Source organism: Pholcus phalangioides, unplaced genomic scaffold (genome assembly GCF_987345545.1).
Source record: "Pholcus phalangioides strain wild (caught in Gottingen) unplaced genomic scaffold, Ppha-v1.0 ptg000017l_1, whole genome shotgun sequence".
NCBI lineage: Eukaryota > Metazoa > Arthropoda > Arachnida > Araneae > Pholcidae > Pholcus > Pholcus phalangioides.
The window spans coordinates 64,303,214-64,318,687 of NW_028301610.1; the positions used below are offsets into that span (position 1 = coordinate 64,303,214).

At 35.6% G+C, this 15,474-nt stretch overlaps 1 protein-coding gene across 2 annotated transcripts in view; it reads right to left on the reverse strand.

Annotated features, from left to right (window-relative positions):
* LOC149074634 (tripartite motif-containing protein 2-like) overlaps positions 1–7,816 on the reverse strand; it is a 78,614-nt gene extending 70,798 nt beyond the window's left edge. Inside the window, exon 1 of one of the 2 annotated variants that reach the window (XR_016194490.1) lies at positions 7,635–7,806. The gene's annotated coding sequence lies outside the window, so the exon portion shown is untranslated. Of the gene's footprint in view, positions 1–7,634 lie in introns of both variants that reach the window. The other variant, XM_089247026.1, reaches the window with a different exon arrangement.
* Positions 7,817–15,474: the final 7,658 nt, after the last annotated feature.

Genomic DNA, 15,474 nt, shown 5'->3' on the forward strand with positions numbered 1-15,474 from the left:
ATATTTCTAAAATACAGCAACCCAATTAAAACTGCAATTATAAAAGCATTTCAAGGAAAAACTAAAATCTAGTTTAAATTCCTCCCATCGTAATTTTAGCACAGACCTACTTTGCTAACTACTAACCCATGCAGTAAATATTGTAGAAATCTCATGATGTTTCACCCATGAAACTTGAGATATTAAACCCTTTTAAAATTTCGAAAGGAAAGCACGCGCCAAGAAGTTGTTTGCGTCAATTGTCGGAATTGACTGATTTAACATTAAGACCGAGGCCGCACTCGAGTCCAGCCTGGCCCAATACTTCCCAAGGCTAATGATAGACGAGTAGAGTGGCCGCTAAAACATTGGCAATGACGTGGTCGAAGAGAACGACCAGGACCTTCTAGCCCCAGCCCTCTTCCGCAAGTCAAAGGAGCCATCTTCCTTCCCGATCTTCCAATCCGTCTAGCCACACATTGGTCGAAGAACGCCAACAATCACAACACGGGAAGTGGTCTGGAAGCAAATATTCACCAAGGAACTTGAAGTACTAGCGGCCAGCCTATGCCACTAGTACTTTATTGCGACAGAGGGAGGCAAACATAGAAAGAAAATATTTGCGAATGACTGATGGACATGATTGTATGATGGACATGATTAGCATTATATGAGTGAGCAATAATTTTAAGAAACTGGACACATGAAACGAGGCTATATTACCTTGCGCTCCTACTAGTTTCAGTATAAGCATACGTCAGAGTTGCCATGTGGGAGCACTTCTTCTGATAACAAAGATGATGTTCGCGTTTTGCAAAGCATTGTTCCCTGATCTCAGAACATTTGTGAGAAGAACTGGATAATATTGCATTGATATTTATCAAGTAGTCGTTTGATAATCATAAAATGGATTTATTATACCTGCCTACTTAACATATGCTATTTACTATATTTTTTTTTTTTCACCCCTAAACCTGATTTCACGTTTTCCCGTTCCATACGTTTATTTTTCGGTGGTCCCGTAGTAAACATCCGAGTTCGATGGATTTATTTTTGTAAGAAATACACTCAAGCCCGGATATAATACCCATAATCTAGACTGGATAAAAGAGGTGATTTTTGAGGGGCACAGGTTTCTTATGGTATCCTAGCACATATCTTCCCACAGATGCTGTAACTAGATCAGGCGAACTCGTAGGCTGTCGAAGTTGTGTTGAACACGACTCAGACGTGTTCCCATACGTGTTCTATTGAAGATAAATCCGGCAGACCAAGAAAGTTTACAAAATGAGATACGCTCGTGAAATGATTTGTTGTAAGCGGTCGAACATTATTCTGTTGGAAAATGTGTTCAGGGAGCCCTGACACGAGAGGCAACACGGGTGGCTGTAGGATATATGCTTAAGACATCGCTGCACTGTCAATCAGATAAGTACTGTGGGCAGGAAGGAAATTCTTCCAGAGAAAGTTTGAGTTATCAACCCTCAAAAATTAAATTAACTGAAATTTATTAAAATAGCATATGAAACAGATATTTGCCTTCGATATTTAATATTAAATTTCCTTTAATCAATTTAATTTTAGAGAAATTTAATTTCCTTTGATTTAAATGTTTTAACGAAAACATTTGTAACTTTTTCCAATTTTTCGTTGCCTTGAGGGGAGAGCACGAGCTTTTCATGCCTCCCGCCACTTGCACACGTCTTTGACTGGGGGTGATCGGCTGTCACGTGTAATGGCACCTTGGGCCATCATAAGGTGCTGTAGGGCTCTTGTTCTTAATGGAAACAAAATAAACATGACTCCCAAAGCAGAAGATGCCGAAACTGAAGTACGTTGCCGAACAATCTCTGGAAGAATCTTGAGAAAAAATCTTCAGTGTAGAAAACATTATGGGAAATTTACCGCAGAATATTTAGATGCCGCCGAGTGCTCGTCGGAGCACAATGCACTACATTCTGCTTTGGGGACATGACCATTCCCAAGCATATAGGGGATTTGTCACAAGGGCTGAACTTTCGTGTTTCAGTACAGCTTACCATTTGATTCATAAACTGAATGCAGGAGAGTAAACAGGACCTACCTTTTCAAGCAGGGTATTTCAATTTAAATCACATGATTTTTACTATTTTAAATCACTGATTTAAATCATACTTTTGATATTTCAAACAATTTTGAATGCTTTTTTTTCACTTGTGTGATGTAATAAGAGTAAATAAGGGGAATAGTAAGTATTCATATTTTGATTATTTATACATTAATTGATATTTAAACAAATGTGATGAAAGTATTTTTGTTTTTTTTGGGCAAAGATTCAGACTGGTAAAATTAATTGTTTTTCTCAGAAAATTAGGGGATCAAAGAGAAACAGGTGTGTTCTGAAACTTCAGAAGTTGTTAAAAAGAGTGTTGCCTGTATAGACAGATTTTTATACCTGGAATGGAATTTATTACAGGCTTTGAGGAAGTAGGCCTATCTATGGCAAAAATTGTCACAGTTTGGAAACGTGATATGTTTCTTTCCAAAAGTTATACTAAAAACTTAAAAATTTTTCCCGTACATGATTTTGATTATGCTATAGCACAAAGATAATGAACACTTTCAATCATTCAAGGTGGTTCCTTTTAAAGGAAAAGTTTGTTATCCCAGCAATATTAAAAAAAAATATTACTCAAGAATATTTAAATTGATCAAATTAATGATTGTCAGTGGGATATATGACTGTGCTTTTTGATTCTCTATCAAGTACAAATGTAAATACTGTTTTAAAAATAAAATGATTTGTACATGTATTTAGATGTCATTGGTGTGCTGGATGAGATTTGTTTAATCTTTTTTTAAAGCAAGATTTTTAGAGCTAAATATTATCTGTAAGTTAGAAAAAAAAATCTGATTTATTTAATTTTTAAAAAAATCATGATTTTTTATCAACTCTGCCTTCAAGGGTGAGAGACATTGTTGAACTGAAGAGTTAGAGGGGTGTAGGGAATCTCTTCCAGCAGAGAATTTGAGTTGCTAACCCCCATAAAGCATTTTCAACCAACAGAAATGTATAAAACAGCTAAAAGATATTTTCTTCCAGTACTTTGTGATTTTTTAAAGAAATATTTTCAATTTTTGATTGCCTTGGGGGGTTAAGTTCCCCACCCCTTCAAAGCAATCAAATGTAAAATTCCAAATAAATAAGAAAACACTGTACCTCAAAAATGTTGTTCTAAAAATTTATTTCAATGCAAAATGCTATTTTTGGTAGGTTAAGTAACTAAAATTTCACTAGAAAAGATGCTTGAATTCCTTGCCCACCTTACCACTCCATCTGGTAGGTCATGATGTCCCTCCATATAGGTAGGTCATGCATACATTCCTTATTGGGTGATTAACACCATTTAAAAACCAAAACGTTGTTGTTGTTTTGGTCAAATTTAATTTTTTGCATTGTCACATATTTTTGCTACATTTCAAAGAAACATCATTTTAATTTTACTATAGAAAAAAATGTGAAGCCAACCCATCTATCAAATTTTTTATGCATTTCAATAATTTCTAGATAGTGTTCAAAATATTTAATAAACACAAATTTATAATATTTATATCTCAGTATGAAATATGATCAAGAAAATGTCACTTTGGAACAACAATAGCGATTTGAGGGACAGTACAGATTGCACATGGCTCATAACTCAAAAATCTGCATAATTCATCATTTCGATGTTACTATGGTTATATTATATGTATGATTGTAAAAATTATTATGCTTAGAGTTTCATTTTAGAAGCAAATCAGAACGACTGCATTTTCATGACTTTCTTTAGAATTTGAATGCAGATCTGTCAAACCAAAGGTTGGCATGCCAATCACTTGGCTACCTGATGGCACAACTAATTATCAAGCCAAAAGTGAACACTGGCACACATCTAATTTTTATCATCATATTAGTTGAAAACTTTTTAAGGATCATTCATTTTCTTTATAGCATAGGAAGCTTGAAATTTAAGAAATCATGATATTGTTGATATTGTTCACATCATTGTTCTTATGCTTAATTTTGATGCACAAAAATATAAATAATTTACTAATTCGTGAAACAAACTATTGGATGATTTTGAAATTTGAATATAATTTTTGATACAATGATAAAAATCAATTATTAAAAAGAACATAATTTAAATTATATAATTTCTTAATTCGTCTTTAAATCAGTAATAAGGGAAAAAAAATACAATACTGGTTGCAGGTATTAATATAGTCAAATTCCCATAACTATAATTTCCAATTTCATTGACAATAAATAATGACGACTATAAATTTCAATATAGGCCTATTGTAGTTTCAGCTTCCTGTGCTATAAATCAAAGTTTGATAACTCAAATAATAATCAAACAATTACTGATGATCAACGTTTGAAAGGCATTGAGATATTGAAATTTGACTAACTCAATATTCACTTCAAACAAACTATTCAGTCATTAAATAAATTTATAGGTCCTATTCAGTAATATTCATAACACTATAATCTTTCTATGCATTCATAGGCTAATAAGGTCAAAATTTATAGTTAATTTAGGATCAAACTCAAAAAATGCCTGAACATCCATCGGAATAACCTCAAAATTTGAGCTGAAAGTTCATATGCAAACCTAACTGATATGTCAACAAAACTGGCACTTAAAAAATCTAAAGATATATATTAATAAAATATAATTATATAATTATTTTAGTCATAATGATAAAATCCAAAAACTGCCCCTTCTACTTATATCAAATTATATCTCTATGAGAATGCACTTTCCAATGATCTGAGATTTCAACATTTAACCCTTTAAAAGGGAAATTAGAAATCACTAAACCCCCTTCAAAATGCCATGTCTTTTTTAATGAAGTAGGCTTTCTTCTGATTTTCAGTAGGTGCAACCTAAAGGGTAGGAGGGAAAAGTTTTTCATTGAGAAATCAACTTTACAAAATATCTGGGCTTATCAATGTTAAAATAAGAGGCTTTTATCATCATTTCTGCTTAAAAGGCTGAAAGAAAACTCTCTTGCTTGTGTTGGTTAGTTCAGTATTTTCAAATTACATGCAAGAATAGACCTATTATAACATTTATTCCAAAACTGCAAAGTTTTTATTTAATGTCAATTTATCTTGTCTACACATATCCCAAATAGCCAGGCATGCTAATATGAAATGAGAGAGATCAATAATTAACTTAAAACTGTAATTAAACACTTATTAAAGCTATCAGTCAAAATAATAACATAATTATCACATTGGATAATTAAAACAGGCCTTTGAAAATCAGTTCAATTATAAACCTCACTTTTTTTCTATGCAATGTTAAAAATTGTACACAAGCACACAAATGGATACATTGTTCTGGTAGTTCAAATTATAATAAGGTTGAATCAGATTATAATTTTCACTAGATTCTAGTCTATGTTTGTGAACGATCGGGGGTGGGTGCACTCTTAAAAATTTTATGGTTAAAGATTCCAATGCCCATGGCTTCATGGATATTTGAAGTTAAATTTTTTTCTGTAAAACCAATAGTTAGATTTTTGGTGCATTATGTTCATGAGTAATTGGAGAAGAGGGTAAAATGGGCCCAGGTCCTCCTCCCTCAAGAAGAGAGCCTGTCTTCACATATTCAAAATATCTGACCTAATGTCAAAATTTGACACATATCAAACAGCTACGAAGACTCACACACAATGTAATTGAAATGTATCGAGCAGCATTCAAATAGTCCACCCATTAAACCTTACAGTGGCAATATCTCATCAAACTTGATCTGTTTTATTTCGGTCACCCCAAAATATCTCGGGTTCTTAACACATTTTTACTTCCAAAGTGGCAGATATAATGTGGATCAGGATCATTTTAAAAACCACTCAAAGGGTTAAATTAACTTGCATCCACTTCTCCCATTAACACTTTATTTGGCAGTGTTGTTCTCAAAATCACCATCAGTTCCTTATATCAGCATTTCTCAACCTTTCTAAATCCAAGGACCAGCAAAATATCTGAAACAATTTGACGGACCACTTGTGTCTTGCATTTTACGGGCCATTCCAGTATTTTCAGTTGTTCTGAATCGTTTTATACATTTGTTCAATTTTTATCAATGATGCTTATTTAAATATGTTAATTATGGCTATAAATACAACTATTCGTCTTGTGTGTTTGTAAGATTTTTCCCTCAATTTTTCAGCAATCTTAATTACAATTAGGGCTTTTGCCGACTTTTCTGAAAACATTTGGCAATGCCTTGTATTTTAGATCCCAGTTCCCCTTGTTTTTCCCAACTAAATATGGCCATCTATTTATTTAAATGGTTTTTGTCAAATACATTTTTGTTTACTGCGATTTGTAACATGCCATTGTCGTGGACCATAGGGAGGGAAGGAGAGAGAGATAGAAAAATGCCACCTTATATTTTTCAAATAAAGGCATTATATATTTTGAGCTTGTTTCGGCATTGATGCTTTTAAGCAAACTCCTAAACATTCAATTTTTACTAGTGAGCTGTTCATGAAGTTTCTATAATAACCAGCAGAATGGCTCAAAGTCATGCATGTCTCTTATTTCTTGACAAGCCAAGCAAGAATGATTTTCAACCCTTGCATGTTTGTGAGAAATACCATGTGTGGAGGAGACATATTACCAGGGTTGTCTTAAGTACATCATGAGCCCATGGGCAGAGGTTCTACTAAGGTCCCTACCAGTCCAGAAATGCCCGCTTACAAAGTTACATGTTTAATCTCAAAAATCTCAAACAGATCTCATAATAATAAAGCACCCTCTGCCCTTGGGGCCAAGCCATGCGTGGGTGGGCCCATATGCTAAGACGGCTCCATATATTGCTGTGCATTCTTCAACAATGATAGAAAAAGTTCACACACAATATAAGGCATTTTTATACTATTTAAATCTATGTAAATCATATAAATACAGTGTGTTCCCTGGAGTGCAATACATATTTTCATAAATACTGACAATAAATTTTTTTGTGATGTAATAGCATTCAGGGTACCTCATTTGCTTAATATATAATCCCTCAAAAAGTTTCTCCTCTAGATAGTTCAATGATTTCCAATTAAAGAGTTAATGCTTGTGATATAAAAAGCCTATGTAGAACCCTATATATATAATTTATTAAATAATGCTTGTAATATACAATCAAGGAAATATCCAAAAGTTATAAAGGGTAATAATGGAAGACATCTACAGAAAATAATAAAATGCCCTTCTCAGACCTTCATACACGGGAAATCATTATCAAGAGCATTGATTGAAGTTTTTCTTGGTCAATGTTAAACGACTGAACGTCCTCGGGTACAAGGTCGCTAGAAAATCAATATTCCATTCAGACAATGTGACACACGCAGGACATACAACACACACAAAGAAGCTCAATCCATATAAATACCTTTAATTTTTTTTTTAAATTCAAATTAATAAATTCCAAGAACGAAGATGTTTTTAATCCGATTTCATAAGATTTAGAGGAAATAAACAAATAAATAAAATCAGCTGTTTTTCCGGTCAGTCTATTGAAGGAAATGCACACACATAAAGAAACTACAGAGATGTCAACATTACCAAGCGCAGCTGATTCCTTTAGAAATATTAAAATGAAATAAAATATTAATTAACTTACTTAAAATGATGAGATATATCAATCTGCTTGAATATTAATTAATTGTCTCGTTGATTCGTTAATTATGTTTTAAATATTTCGCTAGTTTAAGTTTGATACTCGTAAATACGTATATTTCTGCCTCTCTCTCTTCCTTGGGACACCTTGATCACTCACTCGGCCATTGTTTACTGGTGATAAAACGATCAGAAACACGCTGAGGCTGGCGGTTTTCAACTATTGCGCCAATATTTGGCGATCGATGTAAGTAAGTTGCGCCAAACAGCTGATGATGAAGCTGTAGGGAAGGTGGGAGAAAGAAAGAATGCGATCTTGCTTTCGGCGACATCTAGTGGAAACTGGAAAAAACTGAAAGAGAGTTGGGAAAGAGTGTTTGTTTCAATAGATAATTATCGGTACTTACTGCAATGAGTCTTAATGAGGAAAATCTTGATGATTTATATTCTTAATGGGATTATAATTATAAAACCCTTGATGATACCAGCCATCCATCTCACACGAATTACTTGACTAGATTAAAGCTGATTCGAATCGTGATTAATTAATTTTATTTCGCTTAAATGTGTTTAAAATCTATAATGGGTCACGAACCATGGACGGGATAAGGGCATGGGCGGAGATGCGTGCCCCCCCCCCCCCCAGCGTCAAAGGTGGAGTCGACTGATCTAATGTATATATATGTATATATGAATTGACATCATCATCATCGTGCTCCCCCAGCAGTGATGGCCGTGCCCCCCCCCCAAACTTCTAAGTCTATACCGCCTATGAATTGGGGGGGGGGGGCAGCATCAAAGGTGGAATCGACTAATATAATGTATATGCGTATATATGAATTTACATCATCATCATCGTGCCCCCCAGACTTTCAAGTCTATCTTCGCCCACGGTTGCGACCACGGCCGCCCTTACTATTCGCGGGGACGGAAATTGAGTCTCAACAATTTCGGGGTACCATCAGTGACGTATTAACGCATGGGCCCACCTGGTTACGGCCCGGCGTCTTGAAGAGAAGAGGGACTCACAAAAATTTGATCTGGTTGGGATTTTCGAGAATTTTCCAGGTAAGGACTCTGAAAAATCATCTGACCCGGGGACCCGTGATGCTCTTAAGACGGTTATAGGTGCTGGAACGTACGGGCTGAGGTCATTATTTGGTGCTTTGAGCATTAAATATATAGGGTAGGGAAGTAATTTAGGGGCCGTCCACTAGTGACGAATAATTTTCGTGATTTGACACAATAGGACTACACATATTGTTTGAGAATATTCTCAAAATATCTCATTATTGAAGGGTCGCCATCTCTTTTATCATTACAAAAACAATTTATTTTCTATCACTAGGTGTGGAGCTCCCTTTAAGGGGGGGGGGCAGTTGCGGCCGCACACCCAAATCTGACGTCGCGTCTTGGAGCTGGACACCTTGGCCAAAAAAACTACTTATTATTTTTTCCAAGTTTCATGCCGGGTTATCCTGGGTTTGAGCCCCGCCAAACTCTTAAAGTAGGGCCCCTCCCCACACACCAGATGCGGGGATACCAGAACTAATGAGAACTAGAACTGATGTAAGTGTTGGAAATTTAAGCAGAGATATCGTTTGAAAGGGTAAAGACTACTCATTATTTAAATTATCCAAAACTATTTAATTTTATAAAACAGATTATCATGACGTACACGCAGGGCCCGATTAATCATTAAGCAAAATAAGTATGTGCTTAGGGCGTCAGGAGAAAAGGGGCACCACAAATAGTTATCAAATTATATATTTTATTAATGTACAATTTTTTTTTCACAACATCAACCACTGGGTAGAAAATCTTCACACAGATCATATTGGAAATGAACGTATCTTGTGAAATTCCCCCCTCTTTGACGCAAAATTAGACGCACATGCTATTTCCATAGCAACAATATTGAAATCTCAAATCTAGAGAAACTAATAATATTGCAAACTAGAGTTCACGTTAAAGCTGAGTTTTTGGAATGAGATGTCACAAAATTTGCATAAAGTAAGCCCAGGACACGGGAACACAACTCTAGGACAATCAGACGGCAACTAACAATCAACTAACGCTTCTTTCACACGCTATGTATTCGTTCGTACGGAGGATCGGACGTACGGAGTTATTCCATTAGTGACGTGAGCATTTGGATGGTAGCTTTCACATGATACGGACGAGTCGCCGTACGGAGAAGCCGCCGTCCGCTGCCATTACAACACACGGTTGCCGTGCCGTTTTCAAGAACACGGTGGCCTACGTGACTAAATGAATGCTTTCACCAATACCTTCTGCTCTAGACGGTATTGCTTTCACACGTCACGGACATTCAGTCGTACGGAGCTACTCTGTAAAAAGCAGAAAGCAATTATCTTGGCACGAATCCGTAGCGTGTGAAAGGAGCGTAACTGGCGGGAAAGCACACGAGCAAAGCTGTATTAAGAGCCAAGCCAAGCCAAAGGGGATTTATGGCAGTACCTGTCGTTTTCGACATTAGCTGCCCTCATGACAGGTCCGCTTAGGACCGATGTGAAGGAAAGGCAAGGGAGCAGTGTGTGTGTATGTGAAAAATGCGTGTATTAAAAAATCTCTCTTTAAGCCGGGTTTTCCTAGGAGCAGGTTTCTACAACACGTGCAGCGTGATTGGTCGAAAAACCTGAACTTCGGGTTTTTAACCAATCAGCGTTTTCACGCTGCACACGGCGCAAAAGTTCTACTCCTAGGAAAACTCGGCTTTAATACAGCTTTGCACACGAGCGTTTAACTTACTTTTCGCCGCCACAACAGAGTTACAGATGAGGAATGAGGTGAGGAATATTTTACAGTAAATAATCTCAAAACACAGTAAGAATTCCAAAACTAAATGGAAATTTGATATTAATGTGAGAATTACAGAACTAATGAAAAGTCGAAATTAATGTACGAATTTCGAACGAATAGAACTTGAAATTGGTGAAAAATTTCAGAACTAATGAAAACCTGAGACGTATGAAAGAATTCCAAAACTAACGAAACATTGAAACTAGAAGAATTCCAAAACTAAAATGGAAATTTGAAACTAATGTAAAAATTCCAGAATTAATGAAAAATTGAAACTGCTGAAAGAATTCCAGATTTAAATGGAAATTTGAAATTAATGTAAGAATTCCTGTACGAATCAGCACTTGAAACTAATTAAAGAATCCTGGAACTTTTCAAAAATGAAAAGTTGAGAGGGATAAGAATATCTCAGAAGTAAGGGAAAATTCAAACTAATTTTAGAATTCCTAAACTAATAAAATTTGAAACTAATGTAAAAATTCCAAAAGTGATAGAAGTGATGAAAACTTGAAAGTAATGTTCAAATTCCAGGACTAATGGAAATTTGAAAATAATGAAGAAATTTGTTCGAGAACTACTGAGAGTTCAGGACTGATGAAAATTCAGAATTGGCGAAACTCAAAAATTAATGAGAAAAATATTTCCAATCGTAAGATGCCACAGCCCGCGTCTGGTAAGGTTCTCTCCCAGCCCGTATACAGTTGAACTTGGTTATAAGCCATCAATTGTTAGCTCGGACTAATTGCCATACATAATAATGTTAACGAACCTTGCTTATAACGTCAACGAAAACGCTACGACATCAGGTATAATGACGCATCTTCGTCGGTATTCAATATTATTTATCATAACTTAGGATATACTACGACGCGTATACTGGAACATTACAAATTTTTACTCTTCCTGACTTTAAGTATATGAAAAAAAAGGCCCCCTTCTTTTCAACAAAGTTTAATTCATAAACCCTTAATAAAATCGGGGATGAAGAGAATTCCCATATAGATTATATTACGGTAATTATGACTATAAATATCAATATTAATCTCACATATTTTCCGTGTTAACGCATGGGCCCCACCTGGGCACTCCCAGGACCACAAGTGCAGAAAGGGTCTCATGGCAAAAAAAACCGGGGATTTGGTAAATTTCGACAATGAGTACGTTAATTGGTTAGCAGGTATTTCTAGCCAGGTAGGGAGCCCCCAGAAAAATTACATTGCCCAGGAGTCCGTGATGCTGTTAATACGACCCTGGCCGTATTTACTTTTTTTCTCCTTGAAATGAATTTTAAATCACTGCACACTTGCTGTAGCACTGCATTTCTCGCCAAAAGTTATTTATAAGAAATAACTGGTGATTTTGACGACAATTGGCAGCATTTTAGCGATAATTGGTGATGTCACGTATTTATGATCTCAATTTCCCGTATTTTTCCTGATCAAATATGGTCACCAAAATTATATAACAAATAATTAAACGAATAATTAAACAAATAATTGAACAGCAACTTCATGTGCACCTGCATCTGATTATATTTTTCATACATAAAAGGTCTTGAAAACGTCAACTTTGATTGAAATGAAACCTCGGTAAAAACGGCAAAATTTCGCAGAATCTGTCATTATAACCGAGTTTGACTGCATTTTATATTTTGATGAAAAAGACTAATGGCCAGGGTGACCGTACGTCTCATATTTCCCGGGATAATTCCGTATTTTCACGCAATTTTAACTATCTCGACTTTTTTGTGAGAATGTCCCGGTTTTTCACATATTTTCAGCGAAGCCCAATTGAAATCAAGGATTGAAAATTTCAACTCATACATTAAAGATGATTATAATTATAAATAAGAATATTTATCTCACATACAGTATTTGGCATGTTGAACGTTTTATTTTGTAAAATTTATTTCAATCCACTGCAACTGTAGTAATGTTTCGTGTCCTGTCATTGGCGTTCATTAGTGATTTCTGCAATTGTTGGTAACTTTGGATACATTTGTTGTCATTTTCGGAGACAGTTGGCGATGTCCCATATTTTTTCCCGTATTTCAAAATACAATTTACCGTATTTTTCTCGAAGAAACAGCCAGCCTACTAATAGCGCGCTCCGTAAATGTAGAGCTGCGATAAAATTCCCATAGATGTCGCCTCCACCCACTGAAAATTTGAATAGCATTAAAATACACAAAAAAACCCGTGGCTCGAACGTCAAATGCGTCCGTCGGAGTCCTCTCATGTGGTTCCGCGATAAATAACCAAACAACTCAAGTTGCCAACAAAAGATTATCAAATCAATTAGTGGCCCGTGGCACATTTCCAGATTTCTCTAGCGGCTCGCGGTGCATTTCCAGATTATTTAAACTGCCAACAATGTATCGATACATTGTGTTCACTAAGCACAGGGGTCTAAGGCCCCACGGAGCGGATGCGGATGCGGACGCGGGTCCGCATACCCTTTCACACGAGCATCTTTAGGTTGAAATTCGCGCATAAAAACTATTTTTTCGCAATTTTTGTAATTATTTTTCTCCTTCACCCCTGATTCAGTGCCCATAGGCAGCCTAGAGGCATTCTTTGGTGGTTTAATCTTGAGCCCCATAGAATATGGGTATAAAGATGCCTTCATTCCGATCCTCACAAGTAGTCGATGGGAGAAAATATCTTAAAATATTTTCAAGAAATTTTGAAAAAAAATCTGTCTTTTCGGAAAAATATGAAAGAAAAATTCCAAAAACACATCCAATGTTGGAAAAATCAAATCCAAAAACATCCAAAACATTCGATGTTCCAAAAAAAAAAAAAATTCAGGGAATATCAAAGAATTTGCAAGTAGGAAAAAAAGGGAGGGGTGGAGACTTTCAAAATATCTGTGCTTAGAAATATTCACATCACAATTCTGTCTTAGGCCGGGATTACACTATAAAAGTTTTGTAAAAGCTCTTTGATAAAACGTGAAAATTTCAACCATTAAGATCACCGGTTGCATTTGCTTTAATGCAACCGATGCGCCTATTGGTTGAATTTTTCAACTTTTATAAAATATCTTTTACAAAACTTTATAGTATAATCCCGGCCTCAAGTCCGGATTACACTATAAAAATTTTATAATAATTCTTTTAAAAAAGCAACTGATAAATTTATCGGTTGCACTTGCAATTTATTAGTTGTTTTTTTCAAGTTTTATAAAATAACTTTAATAAACCATTTAGAGTGAAATCCCATCCTTAGATTAGTCTCACTTCTGAAATATAAAATTTCATTTTTTTTAAGTTTATAGACTGAATATCGAGTAAAATAAACTTGTAGGTATCGGGGGAACCACCAAAAATATTCAAGTGCTTAGGGCCTTCAAACGACTTAATCCGGCCCTGAGTGAACACCGTACGTGGATAACGTTGTTTAATAAAAGTATTTTTTTTAAAGTTTAAAAAAATTAAAAGATTAAAAATAAAAAAAATAGGTATTTAAAATAATTTTACATATTTATAATTTTTTAAATAATTTTAAAAATTTAAAAAGAAAAAAAATAAAGTTTTTAATTAAATTTAAAAGTTATTAAAGTATTTAGTCAATTATATTAGAAATTACAGATACTTACAAAATTACTTATAATTTTGGTCCCGTCAGTGGCCGTTGTTGGCAGGTTTTATTGTATAAAATTGTAAAGTACGGACAAAAGGCACTTAAATTTGCTATATCTCCATCTCAGAAGGAAACGGAGGGATAGACGTATGTGGGTACATCATATATAAATACAAATACAACGCCACAACAGGCAAATTGCCCAACGAGGTGACTGACTTAAGAACATCATGGATCCCCGAGCCGAGGGATTTTAAGACTAACTATAAACAAGGTGTTTTTTGAAAGTCGGCCCCTAAGGGGGATCATAAGGGGGTGAGATCTCAAGTGATCTGTAAAGCGCCGCAGGTCACTTAAGTCATCTGTAAATGTACCGCAGTCCACTCAAGTGATCTAAAAATGTTCCGCGGATCACTTAAATATCTGTAAATGTGCCACCATTTTAAGTGATCTAGGAATGTACCGTGGATCACTTAACTAATCTGCACATGTGCTGTGCTACTCAAGTGATATGTAAATATGTTACGCGCCCGGCTCTCTCTATCTTAAGCAATCTGCAAATGTCCCGCGGGCCGCTTAAGTTATCTACAACTATGTCGGGGGTCACTTAAGTGATTTGGGAATGTATTGTGGTCCACTCAAGGGAAGTGGAACTGCACCATGTGTCACTCAAGTGATCTGTAAATGTGCTGCGAACAGCTGTGCCGCGGGTCACTCAAGTGATCTGTAAATGTGCTGCGGCTCTGTCGATATAAATCTTTAAATATGTCGCAGGTCTCTGAAGTGATGGGAAACTGCATGTATGAATGAATGAATGATCGCCAGAACTTTGCCACTGAACTTATCCGGTTGCCGGAATCTCTTTCAACCTAGTTTCATGACAGAGTCTGGAACACTTTATTTTGTGTTAAAAAAAAAAGAAGAAAAAAAAAACATACAAAATTTTTGCAACATATTTTCCCCGGACAATTGGGTACTGTCACGATTAACAAATTTTGTAATGATTACAGACGAGATGGGATTGGGAGTTGGAGAAAAGTTTCGGGATTTCGTTAAGACGGAGAATGTACAAATATTAGGACGGAGGTATGTTTTAAAGCAATTGAGGCCCCCCCCCCCATGCCATCTCATATGTTATCTTACACTTGCCATATTATATACGCAGGGTACAAAAAAAAACGAAATGAGAATCTTATTGTGAAATATAAAATATCCATCGGAGCGAGTCATCTCGCTTAACACATTATTGGTGAGCAAATTGGTTGATAACTTGAAGCCAGCATCAGTTTTATTGCGTTGAGTTCACTCGCTAAGGGGTGGATTTGATGAAACAAAATAGAAATATTGTGTGGGGGAATATATACAATAAGGAATCACCCGTGCCATCTCGCTTAGCACCTTACTCGGTGGGCAACATGAATACGACAATATGAGTAC